Consider the following 11,553-nt stretch of genomic DNA (forward strand, 5'->3'; position numbering starts at 1 on the left):
CATGGAATCCCTGATGCGCTGATGCAGCCCTGGAGAATGGCGTATTGTATCACAGCCGTCCACAATACGAGCACGAACAGTCTCTACATTTGGTACCGGGGTTGCGTAGACAAGAGCTTTCAAATGAACACTAACCTGTTGATGCCACGTACTGCAGAGCAATGAGTCGCATGTCAACACAAGCACCGAAGTCAACATTACCTTCCTTCAATTGGGCCAACTGGCGGTGAATCGAGGAAGTACAGTACATACTGACGAAACTAAATTGAGATCTAGCATGGAAATTAAGCATTTCGGGACACATGTCCACATAACATCTTTATTTGTGTGTGAGGAATGTTTCCTGAAAGTTTGGCCGTACCTTTTTGTAACACCCTGTATATATGTCAAGCTGATATATATGTATATATAATTCAATTACATATATAAGTCAAGTATATATATATATATATATAAATATAAAATTCAAGTTGATATGTACCTTCAAATAACTCAGTATATATATATATATATATATATATATATATATATATATATATATATATATATATATATATAAAAATTCAAGTTGATATGTACCTTCAAATAACTCAGTATATATATATATATATATATATATATATATATATATATATATATATATATAGAGAGAGAGAGAGAGAGAGAGAGAGAGAGAGAGAGAGAGAGGGAGAGAGAGAGAGAGTGTTGTTGGTTGATGAGTCGCACAAGTCACTTCTCGTCCTATTATTTCCCATTCTTGTTCCACTGGAGGCAAGTCGGGAGAACGTGCTGACCGGTGAAGTTGTTGCACGCCTTGCAGAGGACATTGATTTTCACTGGCTGTGTGTGGGCGAGCATTATCCTGTTGGAACGATACATCAACTTCCTGTCACAATATTGGCAGAAGAACGAGTCTAATGACATTCTACACGTACCGAGCGCTGGTTAGGGTCCTCTCCAGAAACACCAAAGCTTAACGAGTGTTGTCTGAGATCGGGTGAGGCCGCTGTGTCTTAAAGAATGCACTCTACGAGACAGAGCTCACGAGGTGTACATCGTACGCGCAAGCGACCATGACTTGCGTGCAGGCAGTCTGCTTTCATCGCTGAAGACCACGGTACGCCATTGTATCTTCCAAGTGATCCTCTGACGGCACCAGTCGACCCGTGCATGTCGATGCTGTGGCGTGAGCGGAAGTCAGACTAGATACGTGCGTGTCCGTAGTCCTACTACTAATAACCGGTGCGCAACAGCTTGTGTTGACACGTCTGGGCTCACAAATCCTCTTATCTGTCCTGTGGTAGCTGTACGATCTGCCACTGCTGCCCTTACAACGCGAAGGTCCTGGTGGACGCCTGTGCTGCATGGACGTCCAATTCTGGTCTACAGGTGCGGGAATGTCCACGTGACCACTGACACCGGCATCGTTGCACAACTGACGTAGCACGTTGTATAGGTACATAAGGGAAATCCACAACAAGCTATGACAAAAATTTAAAACCAATGATAATAATTATTAGAGCGGCCGCTGTAAACGTCGATAAAGATATATTTTTCTACGCCAGAAGGCGAAAAACAAATGATAAAAAATTCCTTTCAATCTTTTTTTTATCGCTCATTAGAAAGACTCTGTCTTTAGTTCTCGAGTTGAGAAGACGTATTTTTTGTAAGATGTGTGTGGGAGCCATTTGTGTTGTCTGAATAATAATTATTATTGGAACAAAACCAAGAAGCTATTCAGTTATTTTCCGCGCAATACGTAAACGTCATGTCACGAGTGCTGCCTGTATATAAGGAAGAAGTCCGATAAATGAAAACTACATTACCTACACGGTCAAGAATGAAAAGTTTAGCGGCGTCGGAAGAAGAAGCACCTAACAGGAGAGTGTAAATTCGACTACATGGAAGAAGTTCACGTTAAAACGGACTCCATGGAGAGAAACTATAAAAATCCAGAAATTTGGGCATTAATTGAAAATAATTGATTTCTATTAATCTCTTTATTTATGTACCCTTCATTATTGCTATATAAATTTGCACAACGTCCAACTTGTGTGGCAATTCTCCGAAAGGACCATTCCTCCACTCGGATGGCCACACACTGATCAGCCAGAATATTACGACCATCAACGTAATAGCCGGTATGTCCACCTTTGGCGCGGAAGACAGCAGCAACGCGTTGTGGCATGGAAGCAATGAGGTCTTGTTAGGTTGCTGGAGGGAGTTGGCATACACAAATCACCTAATTTCCGTAAGTTACGGGAAGGGGGCCGATGAGCTTTGACGCCACGTTCGGTCACATCCTAGATGTGTTCAATGCAACATAAATGTACGTAATTACATTTCAGTTCATTCTACTTATTGAAATAAGAAAGTGGATAATGCGTCTAATCTTCAAAGCCTTTTTTTATACATTGCTTGAAGTTTTGTACTAGGGAAAAAGCTACAGGGCTATTAGTGCTGAGATAACACATTAAGCACAGTTTGGATACCACAGCGGAGTAGAAGTGGATAGTATTGTATAGTGTCTTCCACTCGGAAATAGCAAATCAGAAGTCACTTTAAAACAGCCACTGGTACGGAAGAGCACCACTAGGAACAATATACAATGTTTTTAACTTATTTGATTCCTTGATTTTTGTTTCTTTATTAGTTATAATTTCTGTCTTGTTTGGTTTTCCTGTGCTGATATATTAATTCTTTACTTTTAGGGCAAAAACTGATAATTATGATAAAATGATTTAAACAGTTTTCTAGATAAGACATTTATTTTACAGCCAGATTTAGACATGGAATAATCCAGATTTGTAATTGTAAAGTACATGTCTTTCATAATATTTCTTCACCCGACATAATGTGCTGAGTTCAGATGTAGAGGACCTCTTCCATACTGATCACGATATCACTGAACGGTAAATGGCTTTCTGCACTCAGGTGTTGGTCTTCTGTTATTGCGTTGGAATTTTCAGTTCGTCCCACTCTGCAACAAAACAATGAAAGACGAGTAACGTTAGGAGACAGTCTATACATTAATTAATTCCAGAATCATGACTGAGTTAAACAACAGGTGCAACTTAGCTACAGTAATTCAATTGTTTCTGGTACTCCAGAACATGAGCTATTAAGTTTTCCGATTTATATCGTACCAGGTAGAAACGACAGTGTTCTTTAGTAAATAGTGGTACGTTCGCATAGAAATCATGTTGATAACAATGCAATTTTGTTTTCGTTGTTAATGTTACGCATTAACGTATAAACTTGATGTGCTGGTTTGGACAATTGATGGTCAAAAGACATTCATCCACAGTTTGTGAACATTTACATACGGTATAAACTTTCTAATTCAACAATTAAAATCAGTAAGAAATGGACTACACGTTATTCTATTTTCCTTGTATATGAACCTAGCGAAACGTGTCTCAAAACTGGGGCCACAGGTGAAAACATTTAGCAAATGTACATACGGTACTTCGTTATTGGGGATTAAAGGTATCAGAAGTAGCATATATCACTGGTACTTTAAAAGAAAGGGTAGGTACATTTCACAAGAAAAATTAACGTGAAAAAGATTTAGACAATAATTTGTTTAATGCTAACCAAGACTAAATCCGAAAACGATATTCCTAATAATAATTTTTAGACTTTTCAAAAAATTGCAACTGATTTTATTGCCCACTTTGTGTTTATAGGACTAAGGTCCACTACTTCACGCCAGAAATGAAACGGTGATCATAGCAATGGATGGGAGCTAGTAGCCCTGCGTCAAAGCAAGACTAAGTCACCTTATTCTGCAAGAAGGTTAAAGCCAGTTTTCTGTTATTCAGAAGCGACTCCTCTTACTGATTACGTTTTAAAGAGAAAAAAATGAACGGCGAATATGAAGTTAGTCTTCAGGACCAAATGGATCAAATGAGTAAGACGAGGAATGGATCTGAAAAAGCGCCAGGACTGTCCTGTTCACTAAGTTGCTTCAGTAACGGGTAAACTGACTGACCTGAAGTGATAACTGTTCGAAAGCCATTCCGTTTACAGGATTTGGCACTCTTCTGCTTTTACAGCTGTTCGCACGTGTTGGGCAGATGCAGAGATTGTGGATGCAGTAGATTAGCTTTTTCGCATATATTCCGCAATGGCACTTCAGGGATGGAGACTCACTTGGAAAACGCAGGACAAGTGCATCGACCTAAGAGGGGCTTGGTGGTATATAAATGCAATTTTTACCTGAGAAACACAAAATTGTACTGCTGCGCTGACAGTTTTCTCTTTGGTTTCGTGTGTTGCATAGAGTATGAGAATGGAACAGGAAGAAACTCTAGCGTGTGATACAATGGTAAATACTCTCTGCCATGCACTTCACAGTGATTATGAGATGGAAAGCGAAAAAGGGACATCTCGTCGGACAAGTAAAAAGGTTCCATTTTCATTTTTTGTATAGTGTAGTAATTTATTTCATTCTGTATACGCTCGTATCGATTTGAAAATTGTTTGTATCCAAAAGGATTCAATAACCTCATTCGAAAGCAATCGATGTCAGTCATCTGAAAACGAACCTTTTGTGATTATGGGGATATAAAATTGCCCGGGCGAGAGGCCTTTCTAAACCTCGCAGCTGCGTATGCAATGCTCCACAAAATAGTGTCTCTTAAAATAAAATTACAGCAATAGCAGCCCTCGGTCGCAAAAAAGAAGTCTTTTGACCTAGTTTTCGGCACTGCTACGAGTTCCTTCATCAGAAGTAAAACAATCAAACTGGCCTATAACATAGTTACAAAATTTTAGGAAAAAAATTTAGAGTGCTAACTAGTAGTACAAAAACGAAACAGTACTTACACGTCACGTATAAAACTAAATATCAACCGATAAAGCTTTAGTCACAAATTTTTGAAAACAGAAAACATAGGAGGCAAAGGGAAGCCACTGTGTGCTGCACACACGTGTCGGGCTACGGTAGCATCAGACTGAGGCGCCCACGTTAGCAATATTGCGGGCAGGTGAACGTTACACAGACAGACGAATGTTACGATTAACATTATTTAGTACATGAAGAAAAAGGCAATAATTTTATCTGACAGCAGCAGACATAGCAACAACTTGTCTACATAAGAGCTCATAAATACAGTTTAAAGGCCATTTTAGAAATGCAAAGGCAGCTGAATAACTCAGCGAGCAGAAACGTGGTATAAAATGAAAATTAGTTGGTATAAACCATTTAATAAACAGAAAATATGAGTCGACTTGGATAGAAAAAATATTTCGGTAACTGCACGAGGGAACACGAAATCAAAGATCAAGTAACGGCTTTTATTACGTAATTGTAGCTGCTCATTAAGAATGAGGCCATCATTCCGAAAAGATGTTTAAAAATTTCTAGTTCTTCGAGAACATCTAATCTACGACTTTTCTTCTCAGTGTGCAAAATGTTGATATCGTGAACAGGTTTCGGCGCGTGACCTGTAATCAGAAGGTGGTCGGCAAAAGACGAATTCTGGGTGCTAGTGCCGTTTGTTCTTAAAATATGTTCTTTGTATCTGACTGTAAAGGCACGTCCTGTTTGTCCTACGTAGTAAGAAGAGCAAGTGTCGCAAAAAATCTTATAGACACCAGAGTTTTTCAAAGTGGAACAGGCCGATTTTAAATTACGAATAAATTTTTTTTCGAACTATTATTGGTTTAAAGATTGGTACTTACACTTAAAATTTTTTCCTATAATTTTGTAATTAGGTTATAGGCCAATTTGAGTGTTTTACTTCTGATGAAGCTCAATGAAGCTAGCTCAAAAAGACTTCTTTTTGCGACAGAGGGCTACTATTGCTTTAATTTTACTTTGTAAACAGTCACTGACCACGCAGCCATGTTCAAGAATTTAAAACTTCAAGTGTCTCCTAAATCTGAATACGCATTTTAAGAAGCTCAGAGTAGTTTTGAATAATAGAAGAATGTTTTGTGAATACAATAATGCCAAAGAAGAAAAGTGGTCCATTTTCACATGACTGTTATAAATGCCTACAATTGTAACCAATTCTCAGTTGGCAGTCCTAAAACGATAGATATTACTGCAGCAACAAAAACCTACATCTACAACACATATTAACACTGCTGGTAGAAATAAAAAGGATGAAACTGCTTTGAACACATATGACTGGTTAAATGTCTTGCAGTATAGTAATGCTGACAAAGTAACTCACATAAATAAACATTTCCGCTTCTGAGTTCATTCTTTGGCTACAAAGATAGTGTAGTATACGCTGCAAAATGGACATTGATGAAAATGAATTTGTGCACTGCATCTTTCCCGAAGAAAATGGACCCGTTGGGTTTCCTGTTGCAGTAATTCCGGCAGCGATGACAAGACAGCAAAAAGAATATCTTTTTAAAATGAAACATCAGGACTTATTTCAAAGACAAATAAAAAGACATTTTGTGTCCTAAAGTAGAACCAGAACATGAACCAGAACCTCAAGTCAGTAACAGTGAAGATCCTGAGGAATAACTTGACCAGCCAGATATCCAGAAAAAAAGAAGCAGAAACGCAGTTTGTCAACCATCTTGAACCCATTCAGACGTACAAGTACAAAATAAAAACTCTTTGGTCACTATAAAATATGGAGTCTCAGTAATCTATTTATGGGAATTTTGTGAATTCAAAATTTTACGTGGTTTCGGGTCTGTAATGGCTTCGGAATCATAATTTGGTAAAAAAATACCATACAAATACCAATTTTTACCAAAAAAGTGCTGTGGAGCATAAGCTAATTTTGCTCAATTTGGGGCCTATTAATTTGGTATTAAATTTTTGTACACTGTAATATGCTATATGTCTGTAAGGATTAATCACTTAATGTGAAATGCCAACTTAAAAAAGTCTTTGCCATTTGGCAAAAGACATTTAATGGCAATATATATGCAGAACTTATTTCTTACATATGTTAAATTAAGCAACAGTAATAAAGTGAAACTTTAAAACGCATCATCACAAAACATTTGATTTCCAACATCTGTCATAATTCACTCAAATTTAGAGACTGTTTTTAGGAATTGTTCAGAATTTAGTGCTTATACAGTAGCTCAAAGTCTAAAATTATCAGTGTAGATGCAATATCTGAACTGCCATACACTGGAAGAGAAAGCCACGACCAACGAAGCTGCCATACTCACTTTTTTTCACAACCAAACAACGTTCAAGTTACGTACACTTAGCTCACAAACTTCCTTGTTATAGTTCCGTCCACAGAACTGCCTTAATGTCAAGACTTGTTTACGATATCAACGACAGATATGTTTGATAACACCCTCGAGAGGAGAGAAGAAAAATAGGTGGTGATATTCACCGAGCCAGACACAGAAACATAATGATTTGTAACAATAATTTCGTCATAATCGCATTAAATCTAAAATTTTGTCTTTATAATTTTCGAATGTTCTCGATCTTTCGGAACTTTGTATGTTCTGCATATGTACCGAAACGAAACATTTCTAGTACACTGATTCATACAAAATTATCACACAACCAGATCGTTAGAATGCTTCTGAATACAACTAAGAGCGAATTTAGAGTTATATGCTGTTTTCATTTAATTTGGTGTAAGACATAACGCTGTACAGAATAGTGTTTTAATCTTTTTATTTTGGACCCTCAAAGCTTTTTTTATTGTGTAGCTTGTAAGGTACGCTTATCGCAGTTATACTGGAAATTTGTTTCCATGTACGGTATGGGTTAGCGAACTTCACATATTTCACGTAAAATGGAAAATGGGAGGCACGGATCATCAGAAAAATCATTCATATGTACCATGTCTTTATAAGGAGCTTAAGTGAAAATTCCCAACAATATGATGGTTGGTAGATTTGAGGGAGGGGACCAAACAGCGAGGTCATCGGTCCCGTCGGATTAGGGAAGCATGAGGAAGGAAGTCGGCCATGCCCTTTGAAAGGAACCACCCCGGCATTTGCCAGAAGCGATTTAGGAAAATCACGGAAAACCTAAATCAGGATGGCCGAACGCGGGTTTGAACCATCGTCCTCCCGAATGCGAGTCTAGTGTGCTAACCGCTGCGCCACCTTGCTCGGTTCATTATGATGAGATCCCTTTCTTCAAAACTGAGCAGTCTACGCTATAGGTAGTCGGAAGTCATTTTAAAATGCCTCCGAAAGCAGAAATTCGCTTCGAATACAATGTAAATAGTGTTCGATTAACTGATCATCCGTGTATCTCCACAATTGTGTTACTTGAACGGCACTGCATGTTCAGTCTGAACACAGTGTTTTGAACCCAGAGACTGTTCACTTTTGAAGATCAGAATGGATGATATCTTCATGAAATCACTGTTGAAGACGCTCCAAAAGAAGGGAGAAAGAAAGAATTTATTATCCCCTTAGGTTCATTGCCTCGAACAATGTGCCCCCCCCCCCCCCCCGCCCCCCCTCTCAGATAAGTGTCTTCATATGCAGCAAAGAAAAATCTCATGTACTCTACTGTTTCTTGTCGTCCCGCAATTGCTTTATCTAAAGTTCAGTAAAATAAGAAAAACGCAGCTGGGAAATAAAACAGAACGTAAGGTGGAAACAATTTAGAAAAATACATAAGAAGAAGAGAAATAATCGATTGGATGACTTATGTTACAATGAGTTTGTTATCACAGATTAGGTCATCTCAAGCGTAGGTAGTTGTGAATGTTTATTAACGGATAAATGGTTATCTGGAGCGTGATTTGCAAAGAAAAACTGGGGGAAGTTGGCCAATGTGAAACTATGCACTCTACTGTTAAGTTTCGTGAGCCACAAAACTTTTCTGGGTCGCTACCAAATTTAATTAAAACTGGGGAAATTTAATATAACAACTGAATTAATCACAGGATTGATAAGCATAACTAACGTGTTAACATTAATAAAAAGATCCAAGTGGATATATGGAATGGACATATGGGAACTATTCAATTCAGAGCAAGCAAGAGCTTAAGCCTCAACAAATAGAATAAGATAATCAGACAAAGTCTACAAACACAAGGCGTGCGTTTTGCGCTTCGGAAACGCCGGGTGAGATGTATTAAAAATAATCTTACAAAAGGGGATGGATCTGTCCAAGAAACAGTCATCACCGTTTAACATAGTTTACTAAAATAAAACATCAAACTAACAGTTCACAAGATAATTCTAAACTATGATGTCATTGTGCGTTACCTAATTTATTAACTCACCGCACTTGTGTTATTATTATATTGAGTGCTGTGGTTCATTGCGCTGATGAATGAGAAGGAAATCGTCGGCGCGCTCGGGAGAAGTTCACACAAACATACACCGTTCACACACAAGAACAGAGGTAAAAAGAATTTTGCCCATCACAGTAAGTCAGAGGCTCAGAGGTCCATCCTGTCGCTGCGACTGAATTAATGTGAATAACAATACTATGGAACACTTTCCGACGAAGAAACTTATCTACATCACCTTGCATATCAAATTAAGCTAGGTAGCTGGCGTGAAACACCCGCAACTGCTGTGAATATTCATAAACAAAGCAAAATTATTAACACTCGTGAAAACTTCAAGAACACAAATGTAAATCGTATAGACACAAATAGCGGTAAAATATCACGCGGGATTAAGAATAAAACTTATTCGAGATGGTACTGAAATTACACACGGTGAAATTACCGCCACGTTGCATGAACAAAGCTACCCAATCTTAAAACTGAAATGAAATTAAAAGTAGGAGAAATAAAACACATACACACGTGAAAAGTTCACACATGCATTCCAATTAAAGGAAAAGTCAGAGAACTGAATTTTAAATCTGTGCTGGAGTAACGGCCTACTCACAACACGTGTTCTGGTGATCTAGCCGCACAAAGCAAGGATCGGAAAAACTTACTAAATACAGAAAATATACCGTGACTACACTCTGAAAAATATAAGAATTCGATTATCGAACTTACAAATGAACTAGCAGATGAAACGTGTACATCAGTCACAGTAGGTACACACCATAACGCATTAATACACTCATCAGCGCCAAGTCACTCGTAGGAGTACCGTTTCACTCGCCAAAGGTCTAGTCCCGCGTGTCCGAGAGCACGCTCTCGCTGCAGCGAACTCACCCCAGGTAGCCGGAAGACACCAGAGGGGGCTTTCCCGCCACCAACTTAACTACTGTCGAATGACTACACAAAGGGTACGAATTTCTTTGCCTTGTCCGAGAAAGACACGTTGGCTACGCTGCTGCTACCACAGCAAACAGCCAGATGCTTAGCTGGGCCACGAGTCTCCAGGGAAAAGACACGTAAGCTCTAACTGGCAAACCTCCGGTCTGGTGACACTTGCTCCTTCGCGATGGCTGTAGTCACACTCTTGAGCTTGTAGATGGGATACCTGACTGCTTTACACCACTGTTGTGATGATTTAGTTATGATATTGCAAAAATCTAGAGTAGGCAAGTTTTAGGTGTAAAACAATGCGCAGCTCTCTACAGAAGAGTAAAGTAACTTTTATTGTGTGTGCGTTAAAACTGCGCAGAAAAGGTGAAAATGTCGTCTTAAAAAAGGAAGTCAATAGGAAAATATATCTTTTGTTCTATTACGGAGAAATGATAAAATAAGAGAAATCAGGGCTCGCACAGAAAAACGTAAGTGCTCGTTTTTCCGGCGTGCCGTTCGAGAGTGGAACAGTAGAGAGACGGCTTGAAAGTGGTTCATTGAACCCTCTACCAGGCACTTTATTGTGAATAGCAGAGTAATCACGTATTTGTATATGTAGTTCATTTGGGTAAATGAAAACGTTGCTAAAATTCTCACAATCATTTCCAAAGAAGCGGCATATGGCATTCGTTTTGGCTGCTACCTAGAAAATCTCTTTCCTAGTTTTGAAACGAGTGACTACACGCTATTCTGTTGCTTGGTACAATTTACAGCACTTGACACAAGCTAGTCAGTGAGAAAATCGCAACTAAGGAAAAGCTAAATTAAATACATTTTACTACCAGTAAACAATGCCAAACCTCTCAGATCGCTGGTCGCTGACAATCGGACCGCTCCTATGGTCCGAATTAGGTGGAGATTAAGCAGGCGACGGCTGTTCCTCCTCGATCTTCTCAGGTTACTGGTGTGACCTCTGTGGTAGATAATCCTAACGCTACTTCTTCAGATTTTGGTAGTAGTAGACGGCTTCCATGTCCTCAGGGGCAGAAGAAAATTCAAAGTAAGTTCCAACATATAGATGCAAGCGGTATTAAACCTAAGAAAAAATTTCGCCCTAGCACAAAAAATAAAGCAGTAAATTGATTGAAACAAATATGTCACAATTAGAAAAGGCACAGAAATACTCAGCACAGTCTTCCCGACGTACATCAAACAGGAAGTCACAGGGCTGCAATGTTGGCCAAAATCCAAAGTCACACGAAGAAGGAATCTAAGCGTTATGTTATTTTTTCACGAAGAAAAAAAGAAGGTAGAGAGCGATAGTGGGGGAGTGGAGGAGGAGGGGGGAAGAAACGGTGGAGTGCCTGCTTCCCATGCACTACGTCCTGCATTCGTATCCCAGCTCTTCCGAAAAATAATTTCTAAA

At 38.8% G+C, this 11,553-nt stretch overlaps 1 long non-coding RNA gene across 1 annotated transcript; it reads right to left on the reverse strand.

Annotated features, from left to right (window-relative positions):
* Window positions 1-2,749: 2,749 nt before the first annotated feature.
* On the reverse strand, window positions 2,750-11,157 carry LOC124777895. Its single transcript, XR_007015794.1, has 2 exons — window positions 10,988-11,157; window positions 2,750-2,980 (listed from the first exon to the last, which is right to left on the reverse strand). It is a non-coding gene; the product is annotated as an uncharacterized LOC124777895 (long non-coding RNA).
* Window positions 11,158-11,553: the final 396 nt, after the last annotated feature.

Source organism: Schistocerca piceifrons, chromosome 2 (assembly GCF_021461385.2).
Source record: "Schistocerca piceifrons isolate TAMUIC-IGC-003096 chromosome 2, iqSchPice1.1, whole genome shotgun sequence".
Taxonomy (NCBI): Eukaryota; Metazoa; Arthropoda; class Insecta; order Orthoptera; family Acrididae; genus Schistocerca; species Schistocerca piceifrons.